A 13,159-nucleotide genomic window follows, 5' to 3' on the forward strand; every position below is an offset into this window, starting at 1 on the left:
TTTTCATGTGCTTATTTGTCATTTTATATCCTCTTCAATGGAATGTCTGTTCATATCCTTTGCCCATTTTCTAATTGGATTCTTTGGTTTTTAATATTGTATTTTGAGTTTTGTATATATTCTAGCCAGAAAACCTTTGACAGATATGTGATTTGCATATACTTTATCCCAGTCTGTAATTTGTCTTTTCATCCTCTTAACAAGGTCTTTCACAAAGCTAAAGTTTTTAATTTTGATGCAATACAATTTATCAACTTTTCCTTTTATGGATGGAGCTATTAGTGTCAAGTCTAAGAATTCTTTGCCTAGCTGGTCCAAGGCCCCAAAGATTTCCTCCTATGACTCCTTTCTAGTGATAGCTTTATATTTCACATTTAACTCTATGATCCATTTTGAGTTAATTTTTGTTTAAGGTGTGAGATTTAAGTTAATGTTCAGTTTTTTTGCCTATGTGTGTCCAATCGCTCCAGCACCATTTATTGAAAAGGTTATTCCTCCTCCATTGAACTGCTTTTACTCCTCAAAAATTAATTGGGAACACTTATGTAGATTTATTTCTGTTCTCTATTGTTTACATTCATCTATATGTCTGTTCCTCTGCAGGTATCACATTGTCTTGATTCCTGTAGTTATATAATAAATCTTAACATCGGGAGGAGTGATTTCTTCCACTTAATTCTTCTTGTTCAGATTTGTTTTGGCTATTCTCAGACCTTACCCTTTCCATATAAACTTTAGAATAAGCTTATACATGTCTATTAAAAACCTCACTGAAATTCTGATAGGAATTGCATTAGACTATCCAACGATTTAGGGAGAATTGACATATTTACTATGTTGAGTCTTCCAATCCATGGTATGCCTCTCCAAATATTTCTCTTCTTTGATTTCTTTCATCAGCATTTTGCAATTTTAGCATAAAGATCCTGTACATGTCTTGTTAAATTTATACCTAAGTATTTCATTTTCTTTGGAACAACTATAAATGGTTCGGTGTTTTTTAATATGGTTTATTGTCAGTATATAGAAATGCAATTTATTTTTGTGTGTTTACTTTGTATCCTGCAGGCTCACTGAACTCACTTAGTTCTACAAGTTTTTTTGTAGACTCCATGGGGTTTTTTACATAAGTAATAATGTCATCTGCAAAGAGAGTCAGTTTTATCTCATTTTTTCCAACCTATATGCCTTTTATTCCTTTTTCTTGGCTTATTGCAATTGGCCTGAACTTCCAGTGGTATGCTGAATAAGATTTATGAGAGCAAACATTCTTGCCTTGTTCCCAGATTTAATGTCTAGTAGTTCTATCAATTGCTGAAAGTGGAGTGATAAAGTCCCCAACTATTCATATTCTCTCCCTGCCTGCCATGCCAGGCCCACCCTTCAAAGATCCAATACTTTCCCATGTGGAACTTAATCCCTCAAAAATTTCCAGGCAGAGGAGTCACTCCTTTGAGGATTCCTGGTATTTAAACCAAGACCCTGAACATTGATGAAATGTGACAAAGCCCAAGCCTGTGACTTGCTGGAGGTAGGTGCCAGAGGAGATACAGCCACATATCAATGTCAGTCCAGGAAGCCCCAGATGAGTCAGTCAGGCAAAGCCAGATTTAGTTCCAAACAGTAGACTGGGAGAGGCCAGGAGCCAAATGTGGTGGCCACCAGCCAGGGTCTTATCCAACAGCCAGCGAAGCTGATTCTAAGACCTGAGGATAGGTGAGAGCCCATTTAATTTCACCTGAGCCTTGATGACCTAGGATTGCTACGACAGGGTCAAGGAGCACTTTCCTGGCCATACTGTTTTCCATCTTAAAGGTATACACACCTTCTAAAATAACCCAAAGGAATGAATTGCTCCTGGGACATCCTCTAGCACCAACAACAAGATGGTGGGGAAGATATTTTGAGCTGTAAATCCTGTATATCCTAAAATCATATTCCATTATTCTCACCTTGTTTGACCCATATATTTCATTAGTCCTGGTCAGAGGCAGAAATGCCTATTGGAGAATCATCAGGTGAGCTAACAGCAGAGGACAGAGTCAGAAAAAAAGGGTGACTTTAGGAAAAAGGTTAAAAACTTCTACAACTTCAACTAATGAATAGAAAGCCTAATTGTTCTGGTTTGCTAAACCTAATGTTATGCAAAATACCAGAAATGGAGTGGCTTTTATAAAGGGGGTTTATTTGGTTGCAAAGTGAAAGTCTGAAGGCCATGAAAATGTCCAAATGAAGGCATCAACACAAGTATACCTTCACCAAAGAAAGGCCAATGGCATCCGGAAAACCTCTTTAGCTGGGAAGGCACATGGCTGGCGTCTGCTGATCGCAGGTTGTGTTCCAGCTCCACTCTCGCTCATATGTGTTCTTCCAAGTGTCTCTCTTGGCTAAAGCACCTCCTTCCATCTGTGAACACTGTTACAGGACTCCAGTGACTCAATTAAGACCCACCCTGAATGGGTGAGGTAACACCTCCATGGAAATTATCCAATCAAAGGTCTTGCCCACAGTTGATTGAGTCACATCTCCATGGAAACACTCAAAGGATTCCAACCTAATCAACACTAATATGTCTGCCCCCAGAAGACTGCATCAAAGGACATGGCATTTGGGGGGACATAATACATCCAAACTGGAACACTAATAATCCACAAACTACTTATCCCAGAGTTCTAATAGGCAGAAAATTGCTGTTTCGATACATCTTCATGCTCAAACCCCCCTCCCCCACCCCTACATTATGTTATTCATTTGGAGATAACTCCAAAATGATGCTGACAGTATTCCTAACCACTTTAGCAAAGTGCTAGTGACTCTTGTCCTTCAATACCAGCACTCCAACCTGTAAGTTAAGAACCCAGTTCAAGGCTCTGCCCCTTTTCTCCAAGTCAGCATACGCTTGTCCTTAAATGCACAAAGGCGCTCTGCCTGTGATCTACTGGAAGCAGAGTCATGTGGTGGTGCTGAGAGCTCCACTTCCTTGCGTAGAAATGGAAGACTTGCACCTCAAAACCACCCTAAAGTTAAGATATTCCAGGCCTTCACACTGCACCACCCATTGGTCCAACCCAGGCAAACAGAAAGTCCCTGGCCCCACAGATTTATACCTTCTAAGGTCTCAGAATTCCCCATGGTGAGGCTTATGGACATGTGGCCCTAAAAGTTCCAGAGCACCTTTGTAATCCTTCATGCACCGCTGGTGCCAGTCTAATATTTGTCTAGGAAAAGATGAAACAAAATGCCCCCATATGAGGCTGCTGATTTATTTTATCAGGTATTTTAAAGGAGGCACAAAGTCGACACTAAAATAAAGTGGAACAAGAGCATTCAAAAAAAGCACCAATCCTACAGTAAATGAAAATAAAAGTACACTGAATTGGATCACTGCCTCATCAAACCAAGACATTATGTAGTGATAATGTGCTGCTACAATTCAGCACTGGGCCCCAACAATAAAGCCAGGACTGTAATTACTGTAATGACCTCCCACTGCTATTGTGTCTTTAATTAAGTCTTTATCAGTAGGCATTTGCCACTTAAGCCTCACTCACTGTACGGCAGCGTATCATCTACATTTTCACAAAGAATTACTGAATCATATTTCTGTCACAAAGATGAAAGAGAATATTTTAGTTCAAGTGCCAATTCCCGACAAGCTGCATAAAGAAAAATCAAGCTGTCCTTTAGCAGCACTTTCTGACAAGTGAAACTCAACTGAGAGATGCTGAGGGGTTTTGTGTATATGCGTTTTGGCTTCGACGGGTTTCTTTTTACCACAACTCCACTTCCTTTCTCCATAAACTACGGGGAAAGAATGACACCGAATTAATAACACGCTTGACTACATAAAATTTCTTGACGTGGGAAGAGCTGATACTCTCTATGAGGCCCGAAGTCACACCGTGGGTAACCGTCCACGCCAGGCCTACACCTCACACCTCACAGCTACACGCCCAGCGAGGCTCTCCAGGAGCCGGGAAAGCCCACTTCACCAGCGAGGAGCAGCAGAGGCACCACATTCCAAGTCCAAGTTTCCAGGCATAATCACTTCCTTACGTCAGCATTAAAGGGAGTACTCAGACGGTTTTTTGGCAGAACCCAACTAAGTGGGGCCAACAACCCTCTGTCAGAGGGAAAGCAGCAGCTCTCGGAGGCCTGGTTCCCGGTTTCAGCCTGAGGCCTCTCCCCGCAGGCCTGCCCTGGGGAGGGAAATGTGAGCTGCAGTCTGGTCCTCACTGGCCAACAACTCGAAACCCCATTGGCTTCTACCACAAACCATTCGGACTTAAAGCCTGCTCCTCCAGAGGTCATAAATCCTTCCCAAATGGGGAAGGGTGTGCACACTGTGGGGGCAGGTGCTAAGGGGCCGCAGGGCCTGGGAACAAGAAGAAGGGGAGGAGGAATTCAGGAGGGAGGCTGGAACCATCCCTGGGGTCTGCGAACCCCTCTGGTGGTAGAAACGCGGAGCCTCGCACAATTCTGCTTCACTCTGACTGATACAGAGCCACCGGGGATGGGAGGGATTTTCTGCTTGTTTATTTCAGTGAGTCTGACCCCAGCTGGGGAAACCTGGTGCTGCCACCAATTGCCACCTTTTCTTGGTGTCATCTTTGGCCATAACTGCCCCCCTTTTTCTTTTCAGTTCTAATTTCATTTTTAACAACATAAAGGACACAGATGAACTGAAAATGAGAAAAGAAGGAAAGTGGGGGAGGAAGCATGCTTTCTGGAGAGACAGAAGGGGCAGGGAGGGGAATTTTCTTCCACTATTTGCACCCACTGAGGAGCCTCTCAGGTTTTCCCACCTTGGCAGGCCTGACTGCTCTGAAGGTGTGACCCAGTTTAGGTGTGGCCACTTGCTTTCTACTAATGCACTGCCCTTGAGGCAGCCAAGCCTGTGAAATCAACAAAAGATGTCACCTTCTGATAAGAAATTCAAACTGTCCTCAGCCCTGAATTGAGCAACAATTTCAAGACACTTAATGAATTCTTGTTTCCACCTAGGGGAAGTCTCACCTAGTGTGAGTCTACACACTTCTGAGGATATAAGTAATGCCCGGAAGCTGGACTTCACCTGAAAAAAAATCTTTGAGTACTTTTAGGTATGGCATCTGCCTCCTCACTTGTCTTTGTTCTATACTTGGCTCTTCTCAGCCTAGAGATACGGATCCATGAATGTCAAGACAACTCTGTCACCAGCTGCCTGAGGACACCTCTTTACTTTCCTTACCTCTGAGTCAGTATTGCCTCCATTGGATGATCCCTCCTCGGGGCCTGCACACAACGATCCATCCTGGCCAGTGCTGAGAGGGGCTATGAGCTTGGCAGGTCTGTGTTTACAGGGACGGCTGCTGTAGCCAGCGGACTTCTTGCAGAAGTCCACACCCAGACTCCCAGCTCTCATCAACTAAGTCTGCTGCTCTCACGGGGAGCTTAGGCTGATGACTGCTTCTGCTAATGCTCTCAGCTACTCCCTTTTCATCTGACAAAGGAGTTGGCCAAGTGATGAAAGACATAAGTCAAATTCCACTCTATACCTCATTATACAAATACTTGCCTTTGCTGGAGCCAATATCTTCTAGTGACTGACATGTTTCTAGGTCCTTTACCACGCCCTGTTGTGGGCATGTTAGGGTGTCTCTCTGGATAAATGCCACAATCCTCCCCGGAGGATCCTATTTAGTAACCTGAAATAACCATACACAGAAAAAACACATTCTACTAGAAAAAAATCTCTTAGCATTTTTGCTAAGCACAGGGATAATTCACATTCCCAAAATAAGGAGCTGAGCCCAATGTACTTCATAAATTTTTGAGTATAAATGAATGATGTATGGATAAATAAATGAACAAATTTTTTCTCCAGAGAGAGATCTGATATCCTTCTCTGCACCCTCATTCTCCTTATTCTCAAGTATCCTGTTGTTGGTGACTCATTAGAAGTCATGTTTTATTTTTTACATGGAGGTGAAAGGAGAAGTGGTGGGGATGAGAGAATGAATATTCGTTACCATGAAAGAAAAATAAGGATAGAAAAAATGAGATAAAACTAGGGGTAAAGTTAGTTTAGAATGCCTGTTCCTCCCTTCCTTGTCTTCCCATCAGAATCTTCCAAGGAACTTTAAAAAGTACTGACGCCTGAATCCCAAACACAGAGATCCAGGTTTATTTGATATGGGGCATGGCCTGGGTATCAAGATATTTTTTTTTAATGTGTCCAAGGTGATTCTAATGTGCAGCCAAGTTTGAGAAACACTGGCTTACAAAATGGCTGCCCTAACGGTTCTGGATACTGGCTAGAGGGGAAGAGCAAATTTGGCTTTCAGCCTCTTAACAACCAAGGTAGAAAGAGGGAAAACAATCCATTTCATAATCCACGGTATCCATAAGGAGAAATCAAACTGCTTGTTTAAAAGTTCAGTTAATTGATGATATTGACTATGTTTTAAAACCTCAACTTCTCTGTGAGACCAAAGGAAAAGATGTTTATTTGGTGCAAAATCTACACTTTCAGTAGTACGTTATATAATTTAACTTGTATGGTCAGTTTATTTGGACACCATTACTAAATGGAACCTTGAATAGGGGGTGAGATCTGGTCAATTTGTACAGATTAGCAAGAAACCCTGCTACATTCCAGAGTAATTTGGGCAGACAATAAAAAGTATTTTCAAAGCCCCCTTGAGGGCCTGAGGAAAAATGTGGAAATATTAAACTTCCCCACCTGGGGCATTCCTGATATTCTTGCAAGCACTGGGGACTACCAATTTAGAAGGGCAAGCCTCGATCTTGGGGCTTGCCTTGATGAAACTTATTCCTGCAAAGGAAAAGTCAAACCTGCTTATAATTATGTCTAACAGTCACCCCCAGAGACCCCTTTTGTTGCTCAGATGTGGCCCTCTCTCTCTCCCTCTCTAAGCTCACTTGGCAGGTAAACTCACTGCCCTCCCCACTTTGTGGAATATGACTCCCAGGGGTGTAAATTTCCCTGGCAACATGGGACATGACTCCTGGAGATGAGCCTGGAGCCAGCATCATGGGATTGAGAAAATCTTCTTGACCAAAAGGGGAAAGAGAAATTAAACAAAATAAAGTTTCAGTGTCTGAGAGATCTCAAATGGGATCCAGAAGTCACTCTGGAGATTATATAGATATCCCTTTTTAGTTTTTAGTGTATGAGAATAGCTAGAAAGAGATACCTAAAACGTTGAACTGCAATCCACTATCCTTGATTCTTGAAGATGATCATATAACCATATCGCTTATACGGTGTGACTGCGTGATTGTGAAAACCTTGTGGCTCACACTCCCTTTATCCAGTGTATGGACAAATCTGTAGAAAAAAGGGGACAAAGAGTAAATGAATAATGGCAGGGGCAGGGGGAGTAAGAGATGTTTTGGGTGTTCTTTTTTACTTTTATTTTTATTTTTATTCTAATTCTTAGTTTTTGGAGTAATGAAAATGTTCAAAAAATTGATTGTGGTGATGAATGCACAATTATGATGATAACGAACTGACTGTACACTTTGGATGACTGTATGGTATATGAATATATCTCAATAAAATTGCATTTTAAAAAAAAGTACAGTTAATCCTGTGACAAACCACAAAGAAGTTTACCCAGAGAGCCTCATGAGGAGGACATGGAATGAAGTAAGCAGTACCACCTTCAATGATATCCCTACAGTATTCAATCCAGAAATATTTATTGAGCACCTGCTATGAGACTGACTCTGTTCCAGGCCCTGGAGACACAAAGGTCAACTTGAAACATCCTGTTTGATGGGGATCAACAGCCACTATCATTGAATACCTGTTCTGTGTTAAGTACTTTACATCCATTGCCTCATTCAGTCCTCTCAATCACCCACTGAGGTGGACATTCCACACTTGAGGGGGCTGAGGTTCAGAAAGGATAACTCAGAGATGTCCAATAAGTGGCAGAGCTAAGATTCAAATGTAGGATTGTGTGACTCCAGAGTCCATGCTGTAGGTCACTCATTTGTGTAACCTACGAGTAAGTATGACAGGTTTCACAGGACTCTTTCTTAAAATATGCTTTGATGTGTGAGATGACAGCATCACTACAACCACCATTCAATTAAAGAAAATTCCTTAAGTCAGAACCACGTGGGTCAAACACACAGTTCTCAGATAATCTGGTTTAAGCCATGGTTAAAACTTGGACTTTTCCTATCAACAAGACGGCTGGACAGACAGCAAACCATTCAGGCCATCTCCATACATATTACTTCTCACAGAAAAGTTATGTTTTGTTTTTGGGTTTTTTTGTCCAGGTGAATAAGTGATTCTTTTATTTTTCATAAGTGAAAATGACAAGTGGCAACCTGCCTTTGGAAAAGACATTAAAGAATACCAGGATAATAAGTTTTCTATCTCCTAGAGACAGTAGTTTCAGAAAGACTACATTATCATACAGCTTTCAAAGAAAGTTCTATTAAATAAATCTCAGAATATATACTTTTAACTGAAACAACAAAACAAAAATATCAACAACAAAATCATATTGAACCTATACATTAAGTGGTACGTGTAGAAGCAAAAATGAAAATCTGGAAATTCACACACTGGGAGTACTTTATCAAAATTAAAGAGGCTCAGACCTGTTTCTCTTTAAAAATATTTATGTGTATAACTGTGTTTTTCTAAATATTTCCATTAGTAATACTTAGTCTTGTAAGTCTGGTTTCATAATAAGCTATAATGTAACTACTTCCATCTGAAGGTCCAACTATCTGATTGAAATAAGAGTGAAATCAATTAAGCTCTCAATTCCACACAACCCTACAGTACTAAACTTTAACAAACCCAAGGCAGGGTAACCAGGATAAAATTAATCTGTTCCCAATCATCCAAGAAAAAGAGACAGTGCAACTGCCACTTAGTATGAATAGCCATTTACATTTTGGCACGATATAGGCTTGAGAAAACACCAACTTCGTTTCCAGGAAAATTATTTCATTGCCACTGAAATCCTTACAAGTTATGTTGGGTGCTGGAAAACATGAACTGTGTTGTTTGTACAGTTAACTGATCCTTACGTAGCATCACTTATTGTTGGACGTTTGCATATATATTCTCCCACTTTGAGGTCCTCACACTAAAGCATCTCCTCACCCCTGGAGGTCATGGCAGCCCCCCAAAGTCCCGTGGTGACTGACGTGAGAGTCACAGGACACCCAGGAGTCGGGCGACCACAGCCTCTGGAGCCACTGGCCCAGAGGGCTTGGTTTCCGCCCTGTCAAAAATTGTTGCCACTACACATAACTTTTTTCTAAGTATTTGAACTTAGCTGTACTTAGACACTATAATCTCTGTTAAGAAGCTATTGAGAAAATAATCTATCTTGATGATTAAGGAGAGTGACATACTCTTTTATGAGTCAGCCAACCTGGAGTAAGATCGGCAGCTTTTGAATGACAGGGCACCCAGCAAGGGCACGAGGTGGGCTGGCAAGCCCTCTGGCCTCCTCACAGAGGTGGGCAAAGGCAACACCTTTATTAGGAAATACTGTGGAGCAAAGTAGGCAAAATACATAAAAAAGCATTTGAAGTAAAGAAATCCAATGGCTCTTAAACACATAAAAAAGATGCTCAAGCTTAGTCAGTACGATAAATATAAATGTGAACTATATTGAGGTACCCTTTCTTACCCGTCAGATTGCCAAATATCCAAAAGTTTGACAATACACTCTGTTAGTGCAACTGTGGAGAAATATACATGTTGCTGATGGGAATGCAAAATGGCAGAGCCATTCTACTAAAAATCTACTAACTACAGATGCATTTATCCTTTGCCCCAGCAAAGTTATCCCGACAGGCATTTCAGCACACATAGGACATATGTATCAAGTTATTCACTGTGGAATTATTTCTAATAACTAAAGGTAGAAACAATGCAATAGGGTACTGGTTGAATAAACTATACTACATCCACATGATGGAATATGATGAAGCTGTAAAAAAAAATGACAAAAAACAATAGTCAGGACAATGTATATACAGCATGATGTATTTTGGGTAAAGAAAGGACAAAAACAATACATATATTCATATTTGCTTCTATCTCCATTTTTAAAAATACGAGAAGGAACAACAAGAATCTTATAAAATTGGTTCCTATAGAAATTATGGAGGAGGCACACAAGTTGGATAGGGGCAGAGGGGTGAACAAGACTCCTCAGCACATATGTTTTTGAAATTTTCAACCATATTAAAGTATTACCTATTCAAGAAGATAAAATAAATGATGAAAAAGAGACAAGCAAGGTCTGAAGACCCTCAACTAGAAGTGGTAGAGCTAGAATTTGACAAGTCTATCTGCTCCCAAGTACATATTCTTGAAACCATAGTGCTCCACCTCTCCCCAAAACTCAAGGAAACAGCAATCCCACTGTTAGCCAGCCAATGGGACAGATGTGGAGGTACAGGGCCCACTCCTGTCCTCTCATCTCCCCTCTGATGGTCCCAGATTGGGGGAGAGGGGCGCTCCAAGGCAACAATTCATTTAGGGATTTTGAGTTTTTGTTGCTTTGTTGTTGTTCTTGTTGCTGTTGTTGTTGCTTTAATCTCAAAGAATTGGGCAATAGTAACAAGCCAGAGGGAAAAGCCATCTGCAAGGAGAGATATGTTCTAACAAAGACAAATTGGATAAGTTTAAATTTACAGCCCTTTGTAATCCAAGCATTTAGCATTCATCTGTTTACCACAAGTTGTGGGATATGAGTCCTCCAGGTAACAAATACTACATCTTAAGCACATTATAGCTGTTGGGCTGGTTTATGACCTCGTCTTTGCTTATATTAAGAGAAGGGTTGCTTCTGCCAATACAGAGCAAGGATGCTGTTCTACATTGAAGAGAAATTTCAAAGAAAATCTAGAACTTTATAGCCTGTCTACTCTGATTTGGAACAGTATGCCTTAACAGAAGAGCTTTAAAGAATGAAAAAGAAAGTAATTTTCTACCCTCAACTTTTTCCTTCAAGTTTGAAATCATCCCCAAACTGCCTGAGAAGATATTTAGAAGCCTCGTTTTCAATATCTCAGGCACAGATGTTAGAGCTGCCCCCAGACAATACAGCTGATCTTAAAGTGTTTGTGCAAAATTCCCCAACTAGCCCACCATGTTGGAGAAGCATGCTAAAATTTTAATAGGTGGCCCTGCTGACACTGTAGAACTGCTTCCTAAGATACTGCTCTCTGAGCAGAATCTTGCCTAAAGTTAACTGGTCTTCCTCACCTTTTCTTTAAGGCTAGGAACAATTGATCAAATTCCCTTCTACATCCTGAACACACCGGCCACGTTTGCATTTCTTCCAAGAAAGTAAAGGTTTGTGCTTTTTCCAGGTCTGGATAGGGGGAAAAGAAGTATTCTAGATAGAATTAATATCATAAAGCAGGGTGTCAGATTGAAAATAAATTAGATTTTAAATTCAAATATGTATAGCCAGGATTTGTTTGATTCAAAATTATGAAATGAGAGGCTATTATACTCAATGGTCTTTCAGACCTTTCTGTACCCGTCTCCCCCTTCTCTCTGTTAAACTAATAATACCTACTTCGATTGAACTACAACTTGAATGCTTACTATGCGTTGTGTCCACAGTGCTAGAAATATGATAGAGGCAGGGTTGAGGGAAACAAGCTCCCAAAGAGATTACTACAACAAAGTACAGTGATTACAATAATAGAGGTCTTCAGAATGTGCTAGTAAGCACAGATGACAGCTCTGGGGTGATCCAGGAAGGCTTCCCAGAAGAGTTGATGTTTGAGCGAAATATTGAAGTTACTTAGGAGTTAGCCAAGCACTGGCTTCAAGTTCAAGTCTCTGCCCTTCAAAATGCCACGAGTTCCAGGAAACTTCATCAGTCCTATCAAAATATACCTGTCCTATAAACTCACCTGCCATTTTCTCATAGCCCAGCTTTATACTAGTGCCCAGGTATTCAAATGATTTGAGGTAAAGTGTTTCTGACTGTGGGAAGCTTGTTCTCTCATTCTCAAATACCACATATATCTTCTAAAAATCCTTAATTCTTTAACCCAACAGGACTGGAAATAGTTTTGCCTAGGGAAAATTTTCTAGCATCCACCATTCCCACCTCACAGACTGCAGCCTATTTATCAAGCAGTATGTGGAATACACTTAAATAGACTCATCAAAACCACAAAAATATCGCTTTTAAAATAGGACTCTGTAAAGGTCAATCCCCTGATGCTTGCTCCTCACCCTACCCTCCACCCATATTTCCAAAGCTTCCTGGCTCACAAGTCTTCCTTTTTACGTCAAAAGACATCTGTGCAAAGACCAGGACCAAGGCATCAAGCAGGAAGGCGTAAAGCCTAATCTGCAGGCTGGGCTACACTGTCCCAACCAAGAACTTCTGGAAACCCTCTGGGTTCCAACAATAGCCTCAACCAGCATGTACTAACTAAAGTTGGCATGGGTGACTGCCCCTCATGTTGGGTGCCACGTTAAATATCATTGCATTGGACCATTTCATTCTAGCAACAAACCATGAGGCAGATACTGTCCTTATCCTCATCTGGGACATGGAGCAGTAATGGTAGCTTATTCAAGGGCACAATTCGCAGAGCATAGGTATGAGATTCGAAGACAGTGAGCCTGACTCTTAAGCCCATGCTTTTAACTGTGAAGCAACAGCTGTGTCCTAACCCTGTATAGTGTTGAAGAGTGAGGTCTTCAGAGCCTCAGACTGGAGTTTGAATCTCAGCTTCACCACTTACCTGGTTGAGCAACACTAGGGAAGTACTTAGCCTCTACGAGCATCAGTTTCCTCATCTGCAAAATGGGATCAGTAACAGAACCTACTTCACAGGGTTTGGGAGAATAAATGATGCTGTCCTGCACGTCAAACATGTGACATTTGTGGGTGTTCAAAAATGTTAGTTATTGCTGTTATTACACTGACAAGTCTGTCTGTCTCCTGCCCCAATGTCATCAAAGGGAAATATCAGACTGATTGGTTTCTTTCTCCCCAGATGTCCAGCAGTGCCCACCATGTAGCAGGCACTTGGAAAATGTTTGCTGAATGGATGGTTTCAACAACACTATTTTCTCCTGCTATTTCAAATGATCCTCTATTTTGACACACAATAGCCTCTTCTTGCTAAATTC

At 41.1% G+C, this 13,159-nt stretch overlaps 1 pseudogene; it reads right to left on the reverse strand.

Annotated features, from left to right (window-relative positions):
* Positions 1–8,657: 8,657 nt before the first annotated feature.
* LOC119512063 lies at positions 8,658–12,901 on the reverse strand (annotated as a pseudogene).
* Between the last annotated feature and the right edge of the window lie 258 nt (positions 12,902–13,159).

The sequence above is a fragment of the Choloepus didactylus genome, chromosome 17 (assembly GCF_015220235.1).
Source record: "Choloepus didactylus isolate mChoDid1 chromosome 17, mChoDid1.pri, whole genome shotgun sequence".
Taxonomy (NCBI): domain Eukaryota; kingdom Metazoa; phylum Chordata; class Mammalia; order Pilosa; family Megalonychidae; genus Choloepus; species Choloepus didactylus.